The following is a 24488-nucleotide window of genomic DNA, read 5'->3' on the forward strand; positions in this document are numbered from 1 at the left end:
ACTTATGGGGAGAAAAGAGTCATAACTTTCTTAGGTCTTGTTCATTTCAACAAATGACCCCTTGGACTCATAGTGTCTCCTAGCTGGAAGGACTTTGGTCCAATCTGCATGAATTCTTCCACCATCTCTAAGACAGGTGATTCCCTGACTTCTAGCACTTGCCCTCAGACCCTCAGCTATGGATAGAATCAGCTTCTGTAATTACTGAGCCTAAGACATTTGCTTTACCATTGCCTCTATCACAACATTGAGCAGCCTTTGGCAGTGAATCTTTATGAATGACTGTGGAGTCCGTGAAGAATCAAAGTCATTCTGAACATTTGAGATAAGCCAGCTGGAGCTTTTCTGCTCCAACCACCATTATAGGTTCTTTGTGTGCTGTAGATTGCAAAACTGGTCTTCCCTCAGTGATTGTGAGGGAAGATATCTCAGTAAATTAATATTCACCAGCCACAGGACGAGATTTGATGAAGAACATGAGCGATGTTTGACCCCTCTGAATAAGAAGTATGGAATAAAAGTAAGCATTAGCTCTGTTTAACTTGGGCAATGTGATCTTGAGAGAAAAACATGGTTTCTTATTCTTTTCAAAGCCCTTTTCACCCCTGATCTCAGCAAAAGACAAAGAAACTAAAGTTGTTACCTGTAATTGAGGACAGATGGTATAACCTTTTGGGTGAATGCATTTTGCAGGAGAGGTGGCTTTTGGGCTGTGTCCAGTTTCAGTGGGTGCCCTAGCGTCGAAAGATCTAACATTCAAAATACTTGTTAAATCTGTGGCTGGATCTGTGTACCCTCTCCCCAGGTTGCTGTCTCTCTTGTGAAGTGTTGCTTTAAGAGAAACCCGAGGCTCCAGGTCTGGGGCTTGCTATGGGCCTGGCCTGGATCCACATTCTCGTGTGTGGCTTGTTTTCTTGGGTAAAAATGGAACCAGTTTTGCATGGTGTGTTGGATAGGGAATGGCAGCATGGCGTGAAAACATTTCTAGTTTCATTGTCAGAAGCCAGGCCTGGCCTGAAAGAGAGAGGGCTATATTTGAAGTTCGGTGGATCCAACACAGGCAGAGGTTACTTCTTTACACACAGGATGTCTTTTGTATGGGAATATGAATGAGGAATTAGGAGAGTGACCAGAACTCCTAGTTTGTCTACAATGGTCCCAGCTTATTCCTACTGACCTATGTTAGTTATCAAAAGCATCCCTTTTGACATTTAGAAGTGCCGTGGTTTGGCTGATAAATTATACAGTCATCCTAGATGTTAAGGAACCTTGACTTTTCTTTACTACACCCTCCTGTCCTCAGATTTTGAGTCTTGCTTTATTTAGTCTTTTATTTGTTATATGTAAAGATAAGAAAGGTTAAAAAAAATTAAACCAGAAAATACATACAGAAAAAAGAAATAGGAAGATAGAAGATCGAAGAATGAGGTCATTGCTTGCCATCTGTTTACACGTATAGGAAATAAATATTTTTATCCTTAAGTTGTTAAGTGTCTACTATGGCTCTAAGCTTATGTTATTATTGTCTTCAAGAATAAGAAGAGTTACACTTGCCCATTTACTGCGGGCTGACAGGAATTGGGATAACTTCTGGGACTTGGGAGAAGAGCTTTGACAAAACCTATTTGCAGACCTAGCAGATGCATGGCTCTTGCAAATGTGAATGCAAATTTCAAGATTTAGTGTTTGGTTCAGTTTTGGGATATTTACTGAGAGTTCAGAACACAAGTGTTGTTGTGAAGACGTGACTCAACATTCTTCTAGTTTCCAAGCTCTCGGCCACAGGATAATAGAAGAACCTTTGTTTTCGATCTTCTCTTCTTTTTTTTTTTTTTTTTTTTAAAGATTTTATTTATTTATCTGAGAGAGAGAATGGGAGACAGAGAGCATCAGAGGGGGAGGGTCAGAGGGAGAAGCAGACTCCCTGCTGAGCAGGGAGCCCGATGTGGGACTCGATCCCGGGACTCCAGAATCATGACCTGAGCCGAAGGCAGTTGCTTAACCAACTGAGCCACCCAGGCGCCCCTTCGATCTTCTCTTCTGACTCCAGTCTTGGGTTTGGGTCTCAGCTTTTCATATGGAGGGCTTACAGAGAAGAACTTGGTGTGCCTGCTCACCGTGTGAAAATTCTCATAGGGGTTTGAGATTGTGCAGGCGACCTGGTAGGGGTTTGGGTTCCAAAGCTAGATATTTGGAGCTTGTGGCATCTACTTCTGCAACAGTTGCTGTACGATTTTGCTGAAGAATTGCCTGTTTGAAATAGTTCACTTGCAGTGCTGGCCGATAGGTGTTATAGTTAATTATGGTTGTCACCTTTTCCATACCCACTCCACTAAGATCCTCAAAACTGAGGTCAGCATGCCTGAATAGGAAGGAATTTCTGTATCTCCTTTATAAGTAGGGTGACATGTAATTCTTCTGTCCAGACAAGGACACATTTGAGAGTAAGAGGGAATAATAACCGGAAGGGGCACTGGATCAACAGGTATAAGCTGGGACTGTCCCAGGAAAACAATGATGTATGGTCATCTTAAGTAGGACCCGAGTCATTAGCTTTTATATGAAGAATACCCATATGATGGAAAAAATGTCTTTAGCTTCTTCTAAATTTGCTCAGCATATTTGTTTATGTGTGTGCATGCGTATATGTGTATGTATATATGTTTACATGAACACTGATCATATATCTATAGATATGTGTCCTGTGGGATTGAAATAAACCACTAAAGAATGCTTAGTTATTTGGAAAATTGTGGCCCTCATAACCTCTTTCATGGACTGACTTTAAAACTAAACTCTCTGCATCCAGCCTCTCTAAACTTTAAGTCATCTCCTGACCCTGTGTAGTTCGAATACTTATCTGTTAGTATAATTCTTGTTTAAAAACCTGTGATGGTGCTCGTTTTCTGTTTAGTTCTCAAAGATCTGCAGAGAGTTTGGTGGTTAGAAAGGAAAAGCAATGAAAAAATTTCATTCATTCATTCAGCTACTATTGGGCACCTTTCACAAGTCAGTATCTGATCTAGATGCTGAGGATGTACCAATGAATAAAACAAAAGATCCCTACCCTTGTGAAGTTTTCATTATTTTGGGGTGGAGGGATGGATGGGAGACAGATAAGAGAGTAAAAAAAATGAGTAAGTAAGTTATATAGCATGCTAAGAGGAAGTACATACTTTGGAACAATGGGACGGTAGAACAGGATCAAGGTAGTTGAGTAGCCTTCATGGAGAAAAAGACCTTAACCTTAAGCCAAGACTTTGAAGGAGGTGAGAGAAGTTACCCATGCACATACCTGAGGGGGAATGTTCTGGGCACAGGGAAGAGCCCGTGTGAAAGCCTGAAGTATGTGATAAAGATATAGCAAGAAGACCAGCACGGATGGGGTGGGGCGGCTGGGGGGAGCTGGAAATGAAATCAGAAAAGTGGTATAGGAGTGGCAGAGCATGTAGGACCTTAAGACACAAGAGTGATTACAATTTCAGGTGAAATCCCATTATGTTCTTAAAACTCATTATAATATTTAAAAAGTTGTCTTTGTGCTCTGAAGCCTGCCCCGGTCAATATAGCGTACATCTCATAAATAGTGCACTTCATCTTGGTTAATAAACTTTTTGTGTCATTGGCTTCTTGTTTGTCAAAATAGCATATATTTGGTTGTCGCTACTCTTAAATTGTATCCCCATTTTGCAAAAACAGATCAGTGGTTCAAAAGTGGTTCTGCGAAGTGTGAAAATGTCCTAAATATACTCAGAGAACTCAATCCCACTGCGAATATAAAATGTGAAATCTGTATGTATAAAAACAAGGGAATCCGTGAGAGTGAGGAGTTCAAAACAGTAACTGGAACTGAAAAGTGCAAATGGAAGTATGATGATGACTTGCTTAAAACTGTTTTTTTTCTTGGGTTTGCCATCCATTCGCTCCTCATTCCCTGTCGTTGCCTGTTATGAAACTGTCCAATAGTGGCATGAAGCCATGGATGTTTTGGTGTCATTTTCAAACAAAGCACAGTGGCTTCTCTGTTATACATTGAAGTTTTCCAGGGCAAGCACACAATAATGCTTTCCATTACAAAATTAACATATTATATTGCTAGAGGTAGGTAAGAGACGAGAACACTCTAGCGGCAACATTAAAGGACTCGTGTAGCAAAAGTAAGAATGAGTCATATTATTGAATAGACACTTGCAAAATCGGCCGGATGGCTAAAGACAAACATTGTCCTCAAAGAGAAACCAGAAGTTATTGACAGGATTCCTTTGTCAAGTGACACGGTTGGCTGTTTGTTGCCTAATAGAAGTGGAGTAGCATGTGGAAGAGTGATTACTATCAAGTACGTACTAGGAGATATTTCACTTTATGGTTGGATGAAACCACTGAGGTCATGCAGAGAATGAATCAGCTCTTGGCATTTGTTCCAGGAAGAGCGCTTGGTGATGCTTTGTTCATTTATCGCTGAAAACTTGCGCTGAAAGAGAGGAGATTTTTCTTTTGGCTGTCATTAATGAGACTGGAAGCGTTGCTCCAGGGGCAGGACTTACGGAGCACTCGTTTTCATGTTCATAGAAGAAGGTGAGAGCTTCGTAAAGAAAAGGAGTTGTACCTAGAAGCCAGTCTGCATGCTACTCCATTGACAGAGCAGATGTAGTGCCTTCTGATCTTGAGGAAATACTAAAAGAAAGAGCAAAAACTGCGTACAGCCAAATTGCAGCCCCTGAGTATATGAGTGTGCCGTGCAGAGTGACAGGCAGGGAGTATAAGACTGCTTCTCCATGCTGACCTAGGCTAGCTGTTTAGAGGAAAGGCACACATACAATATTTTATCTGTGGAATAAGAGAAATGTTTTTGTCATGATGCTGATGAGAAACCATTTCTCTTATAGCAAGTGGCATACCTCAGTAATACGCTCTGCCCACAGTGAGCGATGTCAAGGACGGAGGGAAGGAAGAATTGTTAACAAATAGAACAATCTGCCGCAATCTTAGGACTAAGAAATTTTTTCATTAGACAAAGTTGGAGATCCATATTGACCATAAAGGGTTTTAAGGAGGTTATATTTTCGGTGATGGACAGTCCTTTAAATAATAACCATATTTCCTCTTCGTGACCCATTGAGAGAATAAGAGCACAAAGAAATAGAACTTAGACCCGCTAATTTTGATGGGGAGAGGGTACAAGTGTATCTGTGGTATTTGAGAGCATGTAGAGAACCACGCCAGGAGGAACCCAGGCTTTTAGGATTTTGATTTAAGATACTGGGTGGCATGGAGTACAGGTAGAAGGAGGTGGAGAAAGCTAACAATTGGACATGACCTTTTATATACTTTTGCCTTAGGCTTGGCTTCATTCCAGACAAATGGACTTGATACTCAGAAGTTTTCAGGACATGATCTATATTGCCCCTGACCTAACCTAGAAAAATAAAGGATCTCCAGTGGTCTTGGATTCTCTGTGCATAGGCCTTCCTCCCTCGTTCCCTCTCATCTTCCCTCCTGTCTTACCTCTTTTCCTTTGTTCTTTCCATCTTTAAGTTGGCATCTTTAAACTAGAAGAGACTTTGTGAGCTCATTTCCTGTATCTCCATGTCATCAGGCAGGTACATGGGCTACCCAGGGCAGGAGGGATGAGGGCCTCTAAGGGAGGGCCTCTGCTTCTTGCTCAGCTAGCCCACTCTAATGTGTAGGGTCCAGTTAGAGCACACATTTAAATTTGAACCCTCATTTTTCAATAAAGATTGGTTTCCGTTTTTTTTGAACTTAAATAAAGAAGGAGTCTTTGTGTTTTGTCTAATAACTTTCTATATTGATTACCATTATTTACTTCAAGGACAGAAGGCATTCATGCATTATTCGTTGCACAAACACTGAGAGCTGTACATGAGCCAGGCTGTATGCGAAGTGATAGGTATAAAAGAGGTTAGTGGGCACCTGGGTGGCTCAGTTGGTTAAGCGACTGCCTTCGGCTCAGGTCATGATCCTGGAGTCCCGGGATCGAGTCCCGCATCGGGCTCCCTGCTCGGCAGGGAGTCTGCTTCTCCCTCTGACCCTCCCCCTCACATGCTCTCTCTCTCTCAAATAAATAAAAAAATAAAATCTTTAAAAAAAAAAAAATAAAAGAGGTTAGTAATTAGACATGGCCCTGCCCAGGTCCAACAGAGAATCTAGAAGGAGACAGGCAACAAGGATATGATAAACAAATAAATACATAATTGCAAAGCAAATGTGGCAAAAATGTTTCTATTTGTTAAATCTGGGTGGTGGTATATGGGCTGCTATTATACTTCTGAACTATATGAACTTCTGAATACATATTTGAAATATTTCCTAAGTAAAAAAATGAAAAAAGTATAGTTGGAAGTGTGGTCAGTGCTTTGTAGAGGGGGATATTGATAGAACATGGAGCGTAACTGAGACTTCTTTGGACGGAGTAGTCAGGGAAGACCAGAAGTGTACCTCATCGCTTGCCTGTGTGAGAGGGATGAGGATCATCTGAACGGGGTTCAGAGAAGAGTCACAGAGATAACTGATGACACGGGTTGAAAGTAAGACCTATGAGAACAGTTTTGAGGAACTGGGGATGCTGAGCAGCGGGAGAAATTTACCTGATGCAGCCATTTAGGCTATTGTTTTCATAAATTTATAGGGGCTTTTACACAGTCATATTCTCTTTGGTCATTTCCCATGTTCAACAGCAGGCAAGGCAGGTTACTCAGGTTAGAAATATGTGTGAGAGGAAAATTGAAATTTTGTTTCTTCAACTGAGGAAAAATTGGAAAAGACCTGAGAGACAAACTAGTTCAGCCTTCCTGTGAAGGAATATCTCTTTAGTTTTCTTAATAAGTGGTCATCAAGTTCTTAGGCGATCCTTTCTGTGCTTCCTTTACTCAGAAGGGGGTGGTGGTGAGGGGAGCACTCTGGTTTACTCTTATTAGGCAGGTCTTCTTTCCATCCCATAAATACCCCAGACTCATCTTTCCCTCAGTACTTTTACCACAGGAAGCATGTCCCACCTGGAATGCCCACCAATTCCACTTACCCTTCCAGGCCCCCTATCTCCATTGTGTTTCTGTGTACAATCTGAAAACAGTAGTTTCCCTGTGTTACCCTTCCGAAGAATATGGCATTCCTAGAAGTATAGATAGCTTCCTTTGTCAGTGATTGACAATAAGAGTGGGCAGAATCAGTATCATAATTTGGGGGGGATAGAGGGAAGTGTTTGGTTTGTCATCTTTCCCTCCAGATGCTAATATGCCACCCTCTTAGGAACCACTATTTTATAGCAGTCAATATCTTCATAATCTTTGCTTTATTTATTATTATTTTTAAAGTTATTTATTTATTTTTTATTTATTTCAAGTAGGCTCCACCCCCAGCATGGAGCCCAATGTGGGGCTTGAACTCATGACCCCGAAATCAAGAGTCAGATGCTCAACCAACTGAGCCACTCAGGCACCTCTCATCTTTTGCTTTAGATGTTATACTAGTTGTTTTGTTTCCTATTAGCCTTTTTGCCAGCTAGGTTTTAAGCACTCTAAATATATGGAAACTTGGCTGACCCCTCTGTATCATGCTCAGTATCGGTCATGGAGTGAATATACAGTCATCGATGCCTAATGGTGGAAAGAACCACCTGTTTCTCACAGACCATTAAAGGCTGTTATATATATAAATCAGATATTAAGTTGGCACAGATACTAAATAATTAAGATTTTGTAGTGTTAAAATGGCAGAAAGTCAAGTCTTGGGGGTCTAAGTCATTCAGATAATTCTAATCTCAGAAACCTCCTTCTTCCTTTATACATCTTCTAACTCCTTGCTGTTCAAAGTGTAATCCACAGACCAGCAGCATCAGCATCACCTGGACTTGTTAGAAATGCAGAATCTCAGGTCCTGCACCAGACCTACTGAACCAGAATCTGCATTTTAACAAGATCCCCAGCTGTGTAGTATTATGCACAGTAAAGTTTGAGAAGCATTGCTTTAACTTACCAGAATTCAGAAATTTAGGAGGAGCATTTATTGTCAAAGAGAAGTAAGTCTGGAAATGAAGATTTCCTCAGTCTATGGATGAGATCCTCAGTGCTTTCTGCAGGGTGGCCTGAAATTATCCTGCATCGGAGCTTCCAGGCCAGAAGATGCCTCTGTAGGAGTGTCTTGGAGTAATTTAAGTGGGTGATACTTACGTGCCAGACATGATAATGATGACAGGAATTTGAAGCAGTTGGTGGAGTGAGAAACTAGAAGAGCTTGGCAAAGGCAGAAAAACATGGCCATGCAACCTAAAACTGAAAATAAAGGAAGATGTCTTACCTTTATTCTCAGAAGCAACTTCTGACGCTCTGGGCTTGGATTCATCTTAAACTTTAATGCATCCAGAGCCAACAGGTCACAGATAAAACCAGCGGGATGTGCTGTGCATGGAAACCTTGTGGAGTGGTGAGGACCATGGAGGGCATTCTTCGTCCAAGGGGAAAGAAGGGATGCCACTCAGCTCACTTAGTTGTTGTCACATGGAAATTTGGGTCCAACATGACCAAATCTTCACATTTTCCAAATGAAGCTAAAAATGTGAGTTTGTATGTAAAACATCTCTTGAGTGATAATTAAAATGTTTTTAGAACAGCACAGGCCAAACAAAATTTATATGCTGTCTGCATCTGTTTTACAACTCTTGTTCTGGAGCAACAGAACATATGAGATAGCATCAATGCCAGGCTCTTGGAGTGCAGGGCACCAAACACAGGTAGTGGTGTTTTGGTCTTAGTAGGGACCATTTTGGATCTTTAGTAAGTAAAAGAAATAAAAGAAGGGAGCTGCATTTGTGTTGATGACTTGACCAAATATATATCTGGAGAACCTTAGTAACTAATGGTATTTGAAAGAAGGAGTTGGGGCCCTAAAGGAATAAAATTTAGGTCCTGTAAAATCTGAAAGGGGTTTGGGACAAGGTTGAGGAAATGGAGACGTGCAAATTCCTTGGCACACTCAAGCTGGGATTGTACACTATAACATGGCAGTCAGGGCTGGGAGGCGGGACCACAACTTGGACCTTCTTGTGCTGGGAGAGAAGTGCAACTAGAGATAGAATTTGAGTTAATTTTTCTTTAGCATCTGGTTGTTGATTTGGGTGCCTGCTAATATTTCAAGTTTGCTGGAATTGGATATCCAATTGAAGTTTGTCATGGTAAAATTAGCATTTTATACATTTTGAAAGTGAAAATTAGGGGAAGGAATCAAAATTCTTTCCAAAGATTTATTATTATGTTTTTTGTTAAAAACTAAGTTCCTCAAGGGTCAGGACTGTTTATTATTTATCTTCACATCCCAGCATTTAGCACAGTCTGGGTTAGTGAATGTTTGTTGACCTGAAATAATTATAAGACAAACTATAATTTATTTTTTATCTTGGAAAGTCATTCTGTTGGTATCCATTTTCCTCACTGATTTAAAAAAAAAATGATAGCCTTCTTCAAATATAATCTACATACCATGAAATTCACCATTGTAAGTGTAGAATTTAGTGAGTTTTAGTATATTTACAAAGTTGGGCAACCAATTCCATTCTTTGGAGACATGTCTATTCAAATTCATCGCTGATTTTTAAACTTTTTTGTTGTATGAATTCTTTTTATATTCTGGATCCTAGACCTTTATGAGCTATGACTTGAAAATATTTTTCTTATTTTGTGGATTATCTTTTTACTTTCTTGATAGTGTCATTTGAAGCACAATCATTTCTAATATTAATGAAGTCCAGTTATTTTTTTTCATCCTTGTGCTTTTGCTGTCATACCTATCCTTGTATGTATGTATCTTCTAATTGTTATATAAGCTATGAAAAATAGAGTCTTGCTATCTCCAACTACTGTTGAATTGTCTTTCTCTCTTCAACTCTGTCAGTTTATACTTACGTGTTTTGCAGCCCTGTTCTTGGGAACATATATGTTTATAATTATTATGTCTTCCTTTTGAATTGACTCTTTTATCATTACAAAATATACTTCTTAATCTCTAGTAACAATTTTTGTCTTAAAGTCTATTTTGTCTGATATTAGTATTGCCAATCCAACTCTTTTTTTAGTTGCTCTTTGCATAGCATATCTTTTTCCATCCTTTTACTTTCATCTTATTTGTATTTCTGAATCTAAAGTATCTCTTTTAGACAGCAAATAGTTGGATCAGTTAAAAAATATATTATGCCAATCTCTGCCTTTCGATTAGTGTTTAGCTAGAGTGACTGGAATGTTCATTTCATTTAATGTTAATTACTGATAATAAGGTGGATAATGTCTAACTTTTTGCTGTTTGTTTTCTGTATGCCTCAGGTCTTCTTTATGCTTCAGTTCTTCCATTACTGCCTTGCCTTGTCTTAAATATCTATTTCCTAGTGTGCCATTTTAATTCCCATGTTGCTTTTCTGGAGAAGAGGATTTTCATAAGTCTTTATCATTCTTGATAATATTGTTATATTTTTTGAGTTATATTCTTAGTGTTTGCTGTGGGGATTACAGTAAACTTTTAAATTTAAAATGATCTAGTTAAGATGAATTTCAAAAGTATACAAAAACTTTATTTCACTATAGCTCCATTCCTTGCTTTATGTATTGTAAGCCTATCACTGCACTTTTATTATTATTGCCTGTGCAGTTGTTTTTAAATCAGATAATAGAAACGGTTATAAAAAATGCATTTATACTGTCTTTTATATTTAACTGTGTAGTTAGCTTTACCTATTCTCCTATGTCTTAGAGTTAATGTTTGGTGTTTTTCATTTCAGCCTCAAGGACTAACTTTAGTATTTCTTGAAGGACAGATTTGGTAGTGACAGATTCTCTCAACTTTTGCTTAAATGGGAATGTCTTAATTTCTCCTTCATTTTTGAAGGATAATTTTGTTGGATGTAGGAGCCTTGTTTTACCTTTTTATTTGGTTGCTTTCAATATGTTGTTCCACTTCCCTCTGGCCTTCATAGTGCCTGATGTGAAATCAACCGTTAATGTTGAGAATCCCTTTTATGTGATGAGACTTTCCTGCTGTGTTTAAGTTTCTGTCTGTCTTTTGACATTTTGACTCTGATGTGTCTTGGTGGGAATTCTTTTCAGTTTATCCTACCTTGAGTTTGTTGAGCTTCTTGGATGTATAGATTAATGTTTTCGTCAAATGTTTTTGGTCATTATCTCATTATTCTTTCTGTCCCTTTTCTTTTCTTCTGGGACTCCCTGTATGCATGTATTGATACAATATTTGTTGTTCTATAGGTCTCTGAAGCTCTCTTAATTTTTCTTCATTCTTTTTTTTGTTCCTAAGACTGGATAATCTCAGTTGACATATCTTCAAGTTCACTGATTCTTTCTTCTGCCTATTCAGATTTGGTATTGAACACACCTCTAGTGAATTTTCCATTTCAGGTATTGTATATTTCAACACCAGAATTTTTTTTTAAGATTTACATGTTTATTTACGTAATCTCTACACCCAGTGTGGGGCTCGAACTCATGACCCTGAGATCAAGAGTCACATGCTCCACCAACTGAGCCAGCCAGGTGCCCCTCAACACCAGAATTTTTAATCTGTGTTTTTAAAAATAATTTCTGTCTCTATATTGATATTCTCTGGTGAAATATTGTTTTTATATTCTCCTTTAGTTCTTTAGACATGGTTTCCTTTAATAATTTGAACATATTTATAATAGCATATTTAAATAAGCTTTGTCTAGTATCCCCCATCTGGCTTTTTCGGGGACATGTTTTGATTTACTACTTTATTTCCTATGTATGGACCATACTTCCCTATTTATTTGTGTGTGTGTTGCAAGTTTTTGTTGGAAAGGAGACATTTCAGATATTTCATGGCAACTCTGAAAATGAGATTTCCTTCTCTCCCCAGGGTTTGGTGTTTTTGCTCTCTGTTGTTATTTGTTTGTTTACAGACTTTTCTAAATAAATTCTGTAAAGTCTTCATTTTTGTTGTCACATGTGGCTACTGAAGCCTCTGCTTGGTTACCTTAGTGGTCAGCTAATGATTTGACAGAAATTTCTTTAAATGCCTGGAATGAATAAGTCTTTCAGTCTGTGCAGAGAAGCTCCAGGTGCATTTTGGGGCACACCTTCGACCATCAACCATGCCATTGACAACTCAGCCATAGCCTTCAATGCTGCAGGCATAGAGGCTCAATGTCAGCCAGAAGTGAAAGATTAGGGTCGTCTCAGGTATTTATTGTGCATGTGCATAGTGCTGCATATGTATCTGGCCTTCTAGAGCCCAAGGAATATGTCAGAGCTTTTCAAATCCTTGTATGGACACTTCATTCCCCAAATTCCTGCCCACCCCCTGCTGGTATTACTGCCCCAGGCATTTTCATTGTTAAAAAATTGTTTTCAACAAATGCTGAGGGGCTAGAGTTTTTCCCATTGAGTGATCTCTGAGTTAGGTCCGATAAACACAAGCCCTGAGAATGGGGCTTTTCCAGATAACTGCCAGTTCAAATAATGACAGTTCTCTGGGAGAGGGCCTTTTTGAGGGAACTCCAAACCCATTTTGCCTTCTCAGGGACCTTTAGAATGCTGGTTTTCTCAGTCATTGTGGCTGCAAGGATGCTGGTTTTCAAGGGTACTGTGATGCTAGGGATAGAGTGATGGAAACAGGGTAAATTAAAATCCCGCAAAACTCAGTATTCTTACTGAGATTCAGCCATTTCTCATGACTAAATTATCATTGTAGTTTTGTAAGCTTTTTGTTAATTTCCATAATTTTGAAAAAGTTGATTTTTGACAATTTTTGGTAGGAAAGCTTTTATGCTTTTATGGAGGAGCAGGTTTTGAGAGGTTCTTACTCGGCTATTTCCAGAGGTGCTTCCCTGTCCTATGGAATTTTACCATTGTCTGCTACAATGTGATGTTACATTTGATTGGCTTTTCTTTCTTTCTTTCTTTCTTTCAAGATTTTGAAACAATTTATTATCTTTTTCACCTTTTTTATCTCTGTTTTTTCACCCCTTTTTATGGGTATATGCTTTTTTTTTTTTTAAACATCCATGTGTGTATTTTTAAAATATCTAAATTGAGGTAAAATACACATAACAAAATTTTGCCATCTCAATTAACCATTTTAAATGTACAACTCGGTAATGTTAAGTACATTCACATTGTTGTATAACCAATCTCCAGAACACTTTTCATCTTGAAAAACTGAAAATCTGTACCAATTAAACAAAAAAATCCCCATTTCTCCCTCCCCCCAGTTCCTGAAACCATCATTCTACTTTCTGTCTCTCCGAATTTGACTACTGTAGATATCTAAGTGGAGTTATACAGTATTTGCCTTTTTGTGACTGACTTATTTCATTTAGCATAATGTCTTCAAGGTTCATCCAGGTTGTGGCATACAACAGAATTTCCTTACTTTCTAAGGCTGAATAATATTCTGTTGTATGCCTATGCCACATTTTGTTTATCCACTCATCCATTAATAGATACTTGTGTTGCTTCTACCTTTTCACTATTGTGAATATTGTGAATATTGTGTACATAGATGTACACATACCTATATCAGTTCTTTTTAGTATATTGTTAATTTTTTTCCTTTGTATGGCAGCATCTACAGAAATAGTCAACTTGATAGTTTTCTTAAATAGGTTAGTAAACTTAATGAGTTTCTCAGATTTTGCTACATAATACATTCTTCATTAGACACAACTAAGTATTATTTTATGCTTCTTCCCAGACTTAGACATTACCTCACTTGTTTTCCCATTTTTAAGTTGGTAAAATTTAAAATTTTTTAAATGACTTGAAGCCATGTCAGGCATTAGGAAATAAATAAATTACAAAATTAAATGGAATCCAACTTCCAAATCCTAGTTGAAACCTTAAATTGCTATGTTTTATTATTTTTATGCATCTAAATAAAAAAATAGTGTAGGGATAAGAATTCTTGTAGTCTTTTTGAATAAGTAACCAACACGGCATTTCATAGTCTGAATTTCATTGATAAATGAGTAGTCTATTGGGGAAACATATTTAGGGATAGAAAGTAACAGGTTTAGTTATGTAAATAGATGTGAGTGGCCATTTGTATATCTGGGGAGCAAACTCAACTCTCTACACCATGTAAGCAGGTAACATAAATCTGCGGAGCAAACTAGATGACGACTCTGGTAAGCTGGACCTTACATGCAGTTTCTAAAGGGACAGCTGTTACCCAGCTCCTACCAGATTAGTGCCCCAAGATGCTGGATAAGCTAGTTTTTTTAAAGAGAAAACAGAAATGAGAATTTTTATGTGAAGTCTTACTTTAAAAAATGGGCAAATAATTTAAAAATGAAAATAAAAAAATCACGCTGTCCAGCCAAATAAGCTTGCAAGTTGGATTTATGACTGTGATGGAGGTACAGAAATATATAAATTCAGGGGGTAGCCTGTTTGATGGATACCACATAAAAGATATGTTTATGATAATTGGAGAAAGTTGATTAGAGTAATTATGATAATAACATTTCTAATGTTGAGGAGGACTGTAGGGATCGTCTAGTGTATCCATTTTATTTTATAGTTCAAGAAGCAAGACCCAACAAAGTTAAATGACTTTCCATGATATCTTTTAAGACTTTTGGAGTCGTGCAAAGCAAGCTAAAGGGTAACAGTGCAAGCTCCTCTTTCTTAAAATACATTTGGATCTCTCTTGTGTTCTTGTTAACAATAACGGGTTTATATAGAACTTTTCCATGTCTTTCACCTATGTTATCTCCTACAATCACAAGCTGTAGCATAGAGGTTATTCTCATTTGGCCAAAGAAGAAACTGATTTCCAAAGAAGTTTTGTGACTTGCTCAAGCTCACATGGCTAGTTAGTAGTGTGCTCATTATAATTTCTCTTCAGCCTGAGATACCTTTGAGATGATTATATTGGGACAGCAGACACAAATGGGGACAGTCCTTGGTAGTCTGGGATATAGGGTCACTTAGTGATAGTGTTTAAATTAGGATCTAGTCTCCTTACTTGTAATGTAAGCTTCTTCCATCACAGCAGGAAGGTAAATAATATGATAAAATAAAGGTTTCCTAAGGAGAAAATACACAAGTGCTGAATAGACCAGAAGGCTATAAAAGTATCATGCAGCAAAAGTAGACAGAAGGCATTTCTTGGATAAGTTTTGGTGTTTATCAAGGAGGAATTGACATTTGAGACAAAGTTTTATTTCTATAATTTTTCTTAGTTTTTTGACTAGTGCTTTTTAAGACTTGTTGTTTTCTTGCACTTAATTTTATTCATACATCTAGTCTCCACTTTGCAGGAGGTGGGGGTGGGTGAAGTTAAGTACTGTGAATTTTTAAGTTGGCAGCACAGTCAGACATTCTGTTAGGAATTACACTTTCATATAATGAAAATACAGACATAACGACCATAATATAGAGAACTTTTGTTTAGATATATATTTGAGGATTATAACGACTTCCCAATTGTTTTAAAGAAACAACTTGACCTAGGGGCCCCTGGGTGGCTCCGTCGTTAAGCGTCTGCCTTCGGCTCAGGTCATGATCCCAGGGTCCTGGGATCGAGCCCTGCATCAGGCTCCCTGCTCCGTGGGAGGCCTGCTTCTCCCTCTCCCACTCCTCCTGCATGTGTTTCCTCTCTCACTGTCTTTCATTCTCTGTCAAATAAATAAATAAAAAATCTTTAAAAAAATAAATAAAAAATCTTAAAAAAAAAAAAAAGAAACAACTTGACCTTGAATGAAGTTCCAAGTCTTTAGGTAAATTTGGAAATAAAAAAATATTAAGAAAGAGAGAACAAGTGAAGCAAATTATGCTCTTCAGTTAAAACAATGAACTATTTCTAAAGGAAATATGTTTGCAATGATGTGTTTTATTAATTGTTTTATTTTTAGATATGTGTAACATTAAAGTGAAACAAAAGGCTTACTGGGTAACTGTGGTATTTAAGATTAAAACTTTGTTTTCCCCCAACAAATTTTGGGGAAATAAAATAGTCCACTTCTCAATTTCCAAAATGTGAGAAGGTTTATGTAGTGCTGTTAATTCCTATTGAGGGAGGGATGAAATTAGTCTAGAAACAGGCTTGTTAAGGCATCTTATCACTGATGTTTTAGTTGTACAAGGTAGGGAAGCCTCTGACCTTTGTTAGTTCTAGGATTTTTTTGTGACAATAGCTCATATCAGTGTTGGGTAGTTAAATACCTGGGATTATAGGAATGGCCCATTCTTGCACTTTCCATCTACTTTTCCTTAGGGCAACAGGTTCTGTCGGTATGTTGTCCCCTGCCTTAGAGGTTGTCTCAGGTGACAGATACGCCAACTATCTTACTGTGACAAACAAAGGTCACTGGTTTAGGACCTTTTTTCAGTTAGCAACATCTTCTTTCTTGTTACCTAGCACCCAATCTCTAAGCCAGTGCCTCCTATTTTATATTTAACATCAGCACCCCAATTCTGTTACCAGTTCCTATGGTTGTTTGGGTATGAGCTAATAAGCTGGTGTAATAAACACTTCGTCAAAATTACCTAATGATAGAAGCTTATTTCTGTCTAATATTTTCTCTTGCTATTTCGCTTATTTTTACCTGAGGTGGTGTTTTGGAAAAACTTCAGTCCTTCCCTCCCGTGTGTCTCCTTTACTTTCACACAGAACACTTCACTTCAGACACTTCCGGTTACCAAAATTGTGTAGGTGTCCCCCCACCCAGCGATCCTCTGGCATACCAGCTGGTTGTCCTGTAATTTAACTCATTTCTGACACTGTGTATCTGGAGACAGCATCAGGTTCTACAGGTTAAGGGCTCACTTTCACACGCTGCCATTTCATATGCCAGTCACAAGTAGTAGGTCCCCAGGTTATGTCCAACTTCTGGCCAACTTGGCTACACATTGGAGGTTCCCATGACCTTTGGTTTAGATTAATTTGCTAGGGCAGCTCATAGAACTCAGGGAAACACTTAACTTATGTTTCCCAATTTATTAAAGGATATGGTAAAGGACACAGATGAACAGCAAGATGAAGATAATTGGGTGAAGTTTGGGAGGGTCCCGAGGGCGGGGGCTTCTTTCCCTGTGGAGTTGGGGTGCACCACCTCCCAGGACATGAATGTGTTCACCCACCTGGAATCTCTTTGTACCCTGTGCTATTGGGATTTTTATGGAGGCTTCATCACGTAGGCACGAGAGAGATCATTAACTCTATTTGCAGCCCTTCTCTCTTCTCAAGAGAATGGAAGACAGGGCTGAAAATTCCAGACTTCTAATCCATGGCTTGTTCTTTCCAATAACCTGCTGTCATTCCAGGACCCCACCTCAAGTCACCTTATTAGAGCAAAAGACACTTCTGTCACCTAGGAAATTACAAGGGTTTCAGAAAGCCCTGTGTCAGGAACAGGGATCAGAGACTACCTTGTATTTTTTTTCTATTATTTCACAGTTGGATGGGTAGTCTGGGATGGATAGGCCCTTTGAGTGCTGCTCGAGTCTTGTATTTTGTTGCTTTGCCACCCCTTAGGGTTCAACCATCTGCATGGTTGAAGCTGCCTCAGCTCCACATTTGTGTTCTAGCCTAAGAAGGGAGAGAAGCATGTAACATGGTAGGTGCATGCATCACCTTCACTCTGAGAACTCGTTCACCAGTGACAACCATTGGTGAGAACTTAGTTCATGACCACACAGAAGCTGAATGGAGGCGGGCAGATGCATCCTCTGACTGGGCGGCCATATGCCCAGCTGATACTCTGTTACTAAGAAAGAATGGGGAGTAGATTTTGGGCAATGTCTAGCAACCTGCCATAGTTACTTAACTTTTCTGAATTTAGTTTCCTTACTTTTAAAACGGTGATAATAATATAATCTACCTTAGAGGATTATTTTGAAGAATAGGTAAGGTAATACATTATTTATTCCATTTTTGGTATATAAAATATGCTCAATAAATATTAGATATTAATTATGAAGATGTTTCTAATGACAAGAGCAACTTGCTTTATTGTTTTTTTAAAGCTTAAAGAACTCTTAAGCAGTGTTCATTTTACTTCAAGAGAATTATACTATTTAAAGCAGTAAAAGGGGCGCTTGGGTGGCTCAGTTAGTTAGGCGACTGCCTTCGGCTCAGGTCATGATCCTGGAGTCCCGGGATCGAGTCCCGCATAGGGCTCCCTGCTCAGCGGGGAGTCTGCTTCTCCCTCTGATCCTCCCCCCTCTCATTCTCCCTCTCTATCTCATTCTCTCTCAAATAAATAAAATCTTTATAAAAAAAATAAAGCAGTAAAACTTACTGAATACATGGAGACAACAGATCTTATAGAAATGTAACATCTAGGTTTTTTGTTTTAGCTTACTTTTGAAAAAGTATTATTAAGGGAAGAGCATTTCTTGCTATTTTTTAGAATGGTTTTAATGTAGATAACACATAAGTAGGTTTTGAGGTAAGTAGTCCATTAGAGTAATTTAATTTCACTTGCAAAAATTTTAGTTAGATTTTTCTTTTAAAATGGGTCATCGCTAGAAGCAATTCATTTATTTGGCAAGATATTCTTAACATATGGATTTACTGCAGAAGTGAGAATTCTAAAATGCCTTTGTAATTTTAAAAGTTGTTTTCTTGAAGGGCGCCTGGGTGTCTCAGTCGCATAAGTGTCTGAGTCTTGATTTCAGCTCAGGTCATGATCTCGGGGTCCTGAGATCAAGCCCCCCCTGTGCAGCGGGCTCCATGCTCAGTGGGGAGTCTGCTTTGCTCTCTCTCTCCCTCCGCCCCTCCTCCTGCTCATGCACACACACTCTCTCTCGAATAAATAAATACATCTTTAAAAAAAATAAAAATTAAAAGTTGCTTTCTTGATATTTGGCTAGGGCGAATAAACTATAAAACCTCTTACTAACTTAAACCCAAAACTACTTTTTTATTGATATTTTTAACATATACCAATGTGGAGAAAATTTACTAGCATTTTAAACTGCCTGATTTTGAAAGTACAGAAAGTAATCCCTACTTTTCCTAGTATAATAGTATCGTGACTATTTTAGTGTATTATATATTATGTGTTGTTGGTAGCTAAAAAGAAATCCTTAAACAAATTATCTTTAATCTTTCATAGCCGATTGTTACTATTTTTGAATAAAGAAAGATAACTTTAGTTTGGGTTCCTTTTTTATTTTATCCTGTTAGTTGTTAAGGATCATTCATTAACCTTTTTGAAAGCAATTCTTAGCAAAAGTCAGTTTTTGGTAAAAAAAAAAAAGATAAAAAGAGGCTAGGCATTTATTCAGGGATTTTAATTAGTTTTGTGAGATCATATGTTAATTTGGTTCAAGCAGTCCTTCCATTGGAAATATGTTTTAAATATGACAGCTGGGGCGCCTGGGTGCTCAGCTGGTTAAGTGTCTGCTTTCGGCTCAGGTCATGATCCCAGGGTCTTGGGATCAAGCCCCGAGGCTGACTCTCTGCTCAGCAGGGAGCCTGCTTCTCCCTCTCCCTCTCTCTGCCACACACACACACACACACACACACACACACACACACTCTCTCTCTCTCTCTCTCTCTCTCTCTCTGTCAAATAAAAAAAATTATGACAAAGCTTACCTTTAAAACTATTTGTGCATTCATCCCTTTCTCTCTTTAATGATAAGAACATGAGAAACAAACAAGTGAAGAATAGGTTAAGTTTTGTTTTGATTTAGCATCTCTAAAGTGTGTTCATTTGTTGCATAAGAATTCTTCCTTGGTTTGCTATTTCTTGGGCCAAGCGCCAGAAGGGGATATGTGTGCCATCTGCTTTGTCATCATCAGTTTTAGATAGCATTCCCCCAATTTAGGTTGATTCTCATTGACTTAACCTGCAGCTTTTTGTAATATTTTTCTTCTTGATCTCTGCCGGCTAATTTTGTGAGTGATTTTAGGATGACCTTTACATGTACAACTGACGCTCGAACAGCATAGGTCTGAATTGTGTGGGTCCACTTACTCGGGTCATTTTTTCCATAAATATAATTGAAAATTTTTTGGAGGTTTTCTCTTCTTTATAATTTTCTTTCTTTCTTTTTTTAAAAAAGATTTTATTTATTTATTTGACAGAGAGAGAGCACAAGTAGGCAGAGCAGAGGGCAGAGGGAGAGGGAGAAAGCAGGCTCTCCGAGGAACAGGGAGCCTGACGTGGGGCTCGATCCCAGGATCCTGGGATCATGACCTAAGCCAAAGGCAGACGCTTAACCGACTGAGCCACCGGGGTACCCCTATAATTTTCTTAATAACATTCTCTTTTCTCTAGCTTACTTTATTGAGAGAATACAGTATATAATACAATATACAAAATATGTGTTAATCAGCTGTTATTGGTCTGTTATTGGCTAATAGTATGTAATTGGTACGACTTCCAGTCAACAGTAGCCTGGTAATAGTTTTGACTTATAAAGTTATATGTGGGTTTTCGACTGTGTGGGGGTTGGCACCCCTCAACCCCAAGTTGTTTAAGTGTCTCCTGTGGGAAGACGGGGCTGGGGTTACACAGCTATCAGCTTTGTAATCACTTCGGTTTGACTTCATTATTCACTTGGTGGGGAGCGTTGCGCTAAGGACAGTTTTGAATTTTACCAAAGCGTTTCTGTAAGTATCTCTGAAGAAATCGTTGAAGTACTTGCCTTGGAAACAATGGAAAGCAGAGAAACAGAAATGAGCCCTTAGCTTTTCATCTATTATCTTCTTACTACCCTGCTCATCAAACTTTTGAAGCTCCATTTTATTGTTAAATATATTTCTATTATGATCTATCTAGATTTAGAATACTGAATGCATTGTTCAGAGAGAACTGTAATTGCTGTCAAACTCCAAGGGTAAGTTAGTACTGGAAACTTCCGTAGTAGGAGGTATGAGGTTGAGGAACGTAAGCTTTTATGGGAAAAGTAAGGTTGAGGGGAAAAGAAACATTAATGAGTGTTTAAATTAAAAAAAGTTTGTATCCTCTTTCCCTCAGCCTTTAATTTTGAAAAATTACTGTGAAAAAGTTGAAATACAAAGAAAAACACATTTATACTCTTTATATCGATTGTTAACATTCTGTCACCTTGGATTCTCTCTCTACATGTCTATATTTTTTTTTTTCTGAATTTTTACACTTGATCTTAGCCAAAAGGCTGAGAAGTGATTTTTTTCTGAACTTTTAAGGAGTAAGTTGCAGACACCATTACACAGCACCCCTAAATACTTTCATGTTTCCTGAGAGTAAACAGTCTCCCACCACCCCAGTATTATTGTTACTGGTTTTTATCATCATTGTTAAACCTACGAAAATTCACCATAATTCAATAATATCATCTCATGTACATTTTATGTTGAAATTATCCCACAACTTTAAAAAAAAAAATCCGGGATGCAGTCATGTTTCATGCATTGCATTTGATCCTCATGTTTCTTCCTTTTGTTTTGTTTTATAACATTGATTGTTTTGAAGAGTTTAGACCGGTTGTAGAATGTTCCCCATTTTGAATTTGTCTACTTGTTTCCCAACGTTTAGTTCAGGTTAGCATTTTTGTCAAGAAGCCAGTGGAGGTGATACAACTTACCTAAGCATCACACCAGGAGTCACCTGAGATCTGATCATCCTGCTGTTGGTGATGGTGATATGGGGTTACTTGGTTAAGTGGTGGCCCCACAGCTTTCCCATATACAAGTACATTTGTCCTTTTATGAGTAGTAGGTAATCCATGGGATGATGCTTGAGGTTAGGTGAATATTCTGTTTCCTAATAATTTTTTCCCAAGAACTTTTAGTATTCATAGGTGATTCTTGCCTGAATCAGTTATCCTGGAGATTGCAAAGGGATTATTTTCTACTTTTATCATTCCTTTTCCATCGAATAGCTGGCATTTTGCAAGAAGAAATTCCCTCATCTCCCCCATTAATTTGGATTTGTGAATTTTTAAAATTAGATGTTGGGGCACCTAGGCGGCTCAGTTGGTTAAGCGTCCAACTCTTGATTTCAGCTCAGGTCGTGATCTCCCACCACCCCAGTATTATTGTTACTGGTTTTTATTATCATTGTTAAACCTATGAAAATTCACCATAATTCAATAATATCATCTCATGTACATTTTATGTTGAAATTATCCCACAACTTTAAAAAAGATTGTTGTAGAATAAGAGACTTAAGAGCCTGAACAACCAAATGCAGGAACTTGAATGGAAAATAATTACATTTATTTTCACTACTTCTAACTAAAATTTAACATTTCTTTAAATTATGAAAGTAGGCAACAGGTCATACCAGTACTCACAGTACACATCACTTTATCACAACTAGAAATCAGCTATTTCAGATGTATTTGTATCACCTTATAGTCATTGTATTTATCTCATAATATTTTCTAAATTTACCATAACCTTGAAATTATAATAGTTCTGAGACCTGATGTTATTTAATGCATTAATCTTGTTATTCAATGCATTAATAAAGAAGCATGTATACTGGTATATCAAAATTTTAAAAATTAGATGTTATAATTATTGATATTATACTTTGATGCACAAATTGTCCTAAATCTGGCACCACTGCAGGCTAGCTCCTATGTTCTTTTTATACATGACTTCTGTAGTTTTTGAGCACTTCTGTGCTTTTCAGAATAAATATTTTTAAGTGGCTAAAATAAAGTTATATTTATCTTATAATAAAAGAAATAAAGATATCTTAGACATTTTATACAAATTAATTTCCTTCTGTCATCAGTTGTTTGATGGAAAGTTCTCTGTTCTGTGTAGTGTCCGTGATATATGCATAACTGGCAATTTGAAGATTACAAACATATCAAGAGGCCAGTTTCTGGTTTCTCAAAATCCTTTTCTGATTTATGATTCAGAATAAAGACTCATGCGTGCTGCCTCCTGGGACTCTCTCTGATCCCAGAGAGGCAGAATCATGTGGATGGCATAAGATGGTAAAAAAGCTTCAGGATAGCCCTCCTCACACACATCTTTGCTCTGTTCCTCCTTCCTCCTATATACTTTATAAATACAGTGTTTACTGGAGCTCATTTTCCATTATCTTTCCTAAATTTTAATTGGAAAAACCCGTACTGCTTCTCTGTCATCTGCTTTACCTCCTCTGTTACCAGCCTTTCTAAGCCTTAAGCGCAGAAATCGCCACTGAAAGCAGTTTAAATAACTTACACAGGGACAAGTCATTAAATTTTAATTACTGGGGCCTTATCAAGAGAAGTTGCTGTGAAGTATACTGAAATTGAATCCCTCTTTTGTAAAGTTCTTATGTAAGTATGTGTAAGAATTTCAATTTCAGTCCGTATGATTTGTGTTGTCTCTAATTTGAAGGTTGGGAGGGATTGGCAGGCAGGCAGCGGGAGGAAGGAAGGGGACTGTGAAGGGGTCTGTTCCTAGACTGACATTATTTCATCCACCCTCTGCCTTTGAATCTTCTGTTTAACCACCTGTGAATCTGTTCAACACATTATTATTTAGGCTGCATTTCTCTTGTCCTGGCCACAAGACTGTTTTAAGAGACTTGTACCTTCCTGAAATCTAGATATGCTGTCTAAAGCATTGTTGTAATCCACTGTTCTTATAAGCTTGTCAAAAAGGAAATAAAGGGTTTGGCATAACAAATTCTCAGTGAAACCATGCTGTTTTCTAGTGAATGCCTCTTTTTATCTCCCCTAAGTTCTCACAGACCACTTGTTCAGTAATCCATGTCAGAGGTTTGGAGGACAGGAAATCAGTAAATTCTTTTGATTTTCAGAATTCACCCTTCCTCCTAACCTTTGGTCCATTCCCAGATGGCAGTCCTTTTCCTGCAGCTGGATGTTGGCTATGCTGCTGAATAAGGTAAAACTGATCGAGAAGTCATTGTATGGACCTAGACCTCTTTTATGGAAAATTCTTCTTGAGTACCCACCAAAAAAATGTCTGCATACTCTGTTTGGAGAAAAGCTGACTAAAGAAAACCAATTATCTGAAAGCGCCTGTCAATTTTTTCTGCAAAAGAGAAGTCTTGTCATTGAGCTAGTAAAATGTATATTTTTTAGATTATCAAAAATATAAATGCACAATAAATAATCCGTGTAAAGCTCAGTTTCCTGGGGCCAGTATGGGGAGCACAGGCATATTAGTGAAGAAACAGTGGCTGAGATCTTTGCTGCTAAGGTTGGTCTCTGCATATCAAGGTCACCTGGCTGCTTGTTAGGAAAGCAGAATCTTCGGCTCTGTTCTAGCCTATTGAATCAGAATCTGCATTTGAACACTATCTCCAGGTGGTTCACATACAAATTAGGTTTGGGAAGCACTGGAAATCATTTTTGTAAGTCTGTCTCTTTCTGCACATAGCTGGTTGGGTGATAAAGGCTCATTTTGTGAAGTACTCGCCCATACTAAATAGCATATTTAGGCAAATCCTTTTAGAGTGAAAGTATTTCACATGTGTATTGTAAATGTATATTGGCACAATATCGTTGTTAGATGTTAACCTTCCCACATTGTTCCTTCCAAGA

The 24488-nt window shown here is 38.0% G+C and overlaps 1 protein-coding gene across 7 annotated transcripts in view; it reads left to right on the forward strand.

Annotated features, from left to right (window-relative positions):
• Nucleotides 1–24488, forward strand: part of HECW2 (HECT, C2 and WW domain containing E3 ubiquitin protein ligase 2) — a 357621-nt gene that overhangs the window by 2437 nt on the left and 330696 nt on the right. The gene's annotated exons all lie outside the window — the stretch shown is intronic.

This window comes from Phoca vitulina, unplaced genomic scaffold (genome assembly GCF_004348235.1).
Source record: "Phoca vitulina isolate PV1807 unplaced genomic scaffold, GSC_HSeal_1.0 scaffold1, whole genome shotgun sequence".
NCBI classification, from domain to species: domain Eukaryota; kingdom Metazoa; phylum Chordata; class Mammalia; order Carnivora; family Phocidae; genus Phoca; species Phoca vitulina.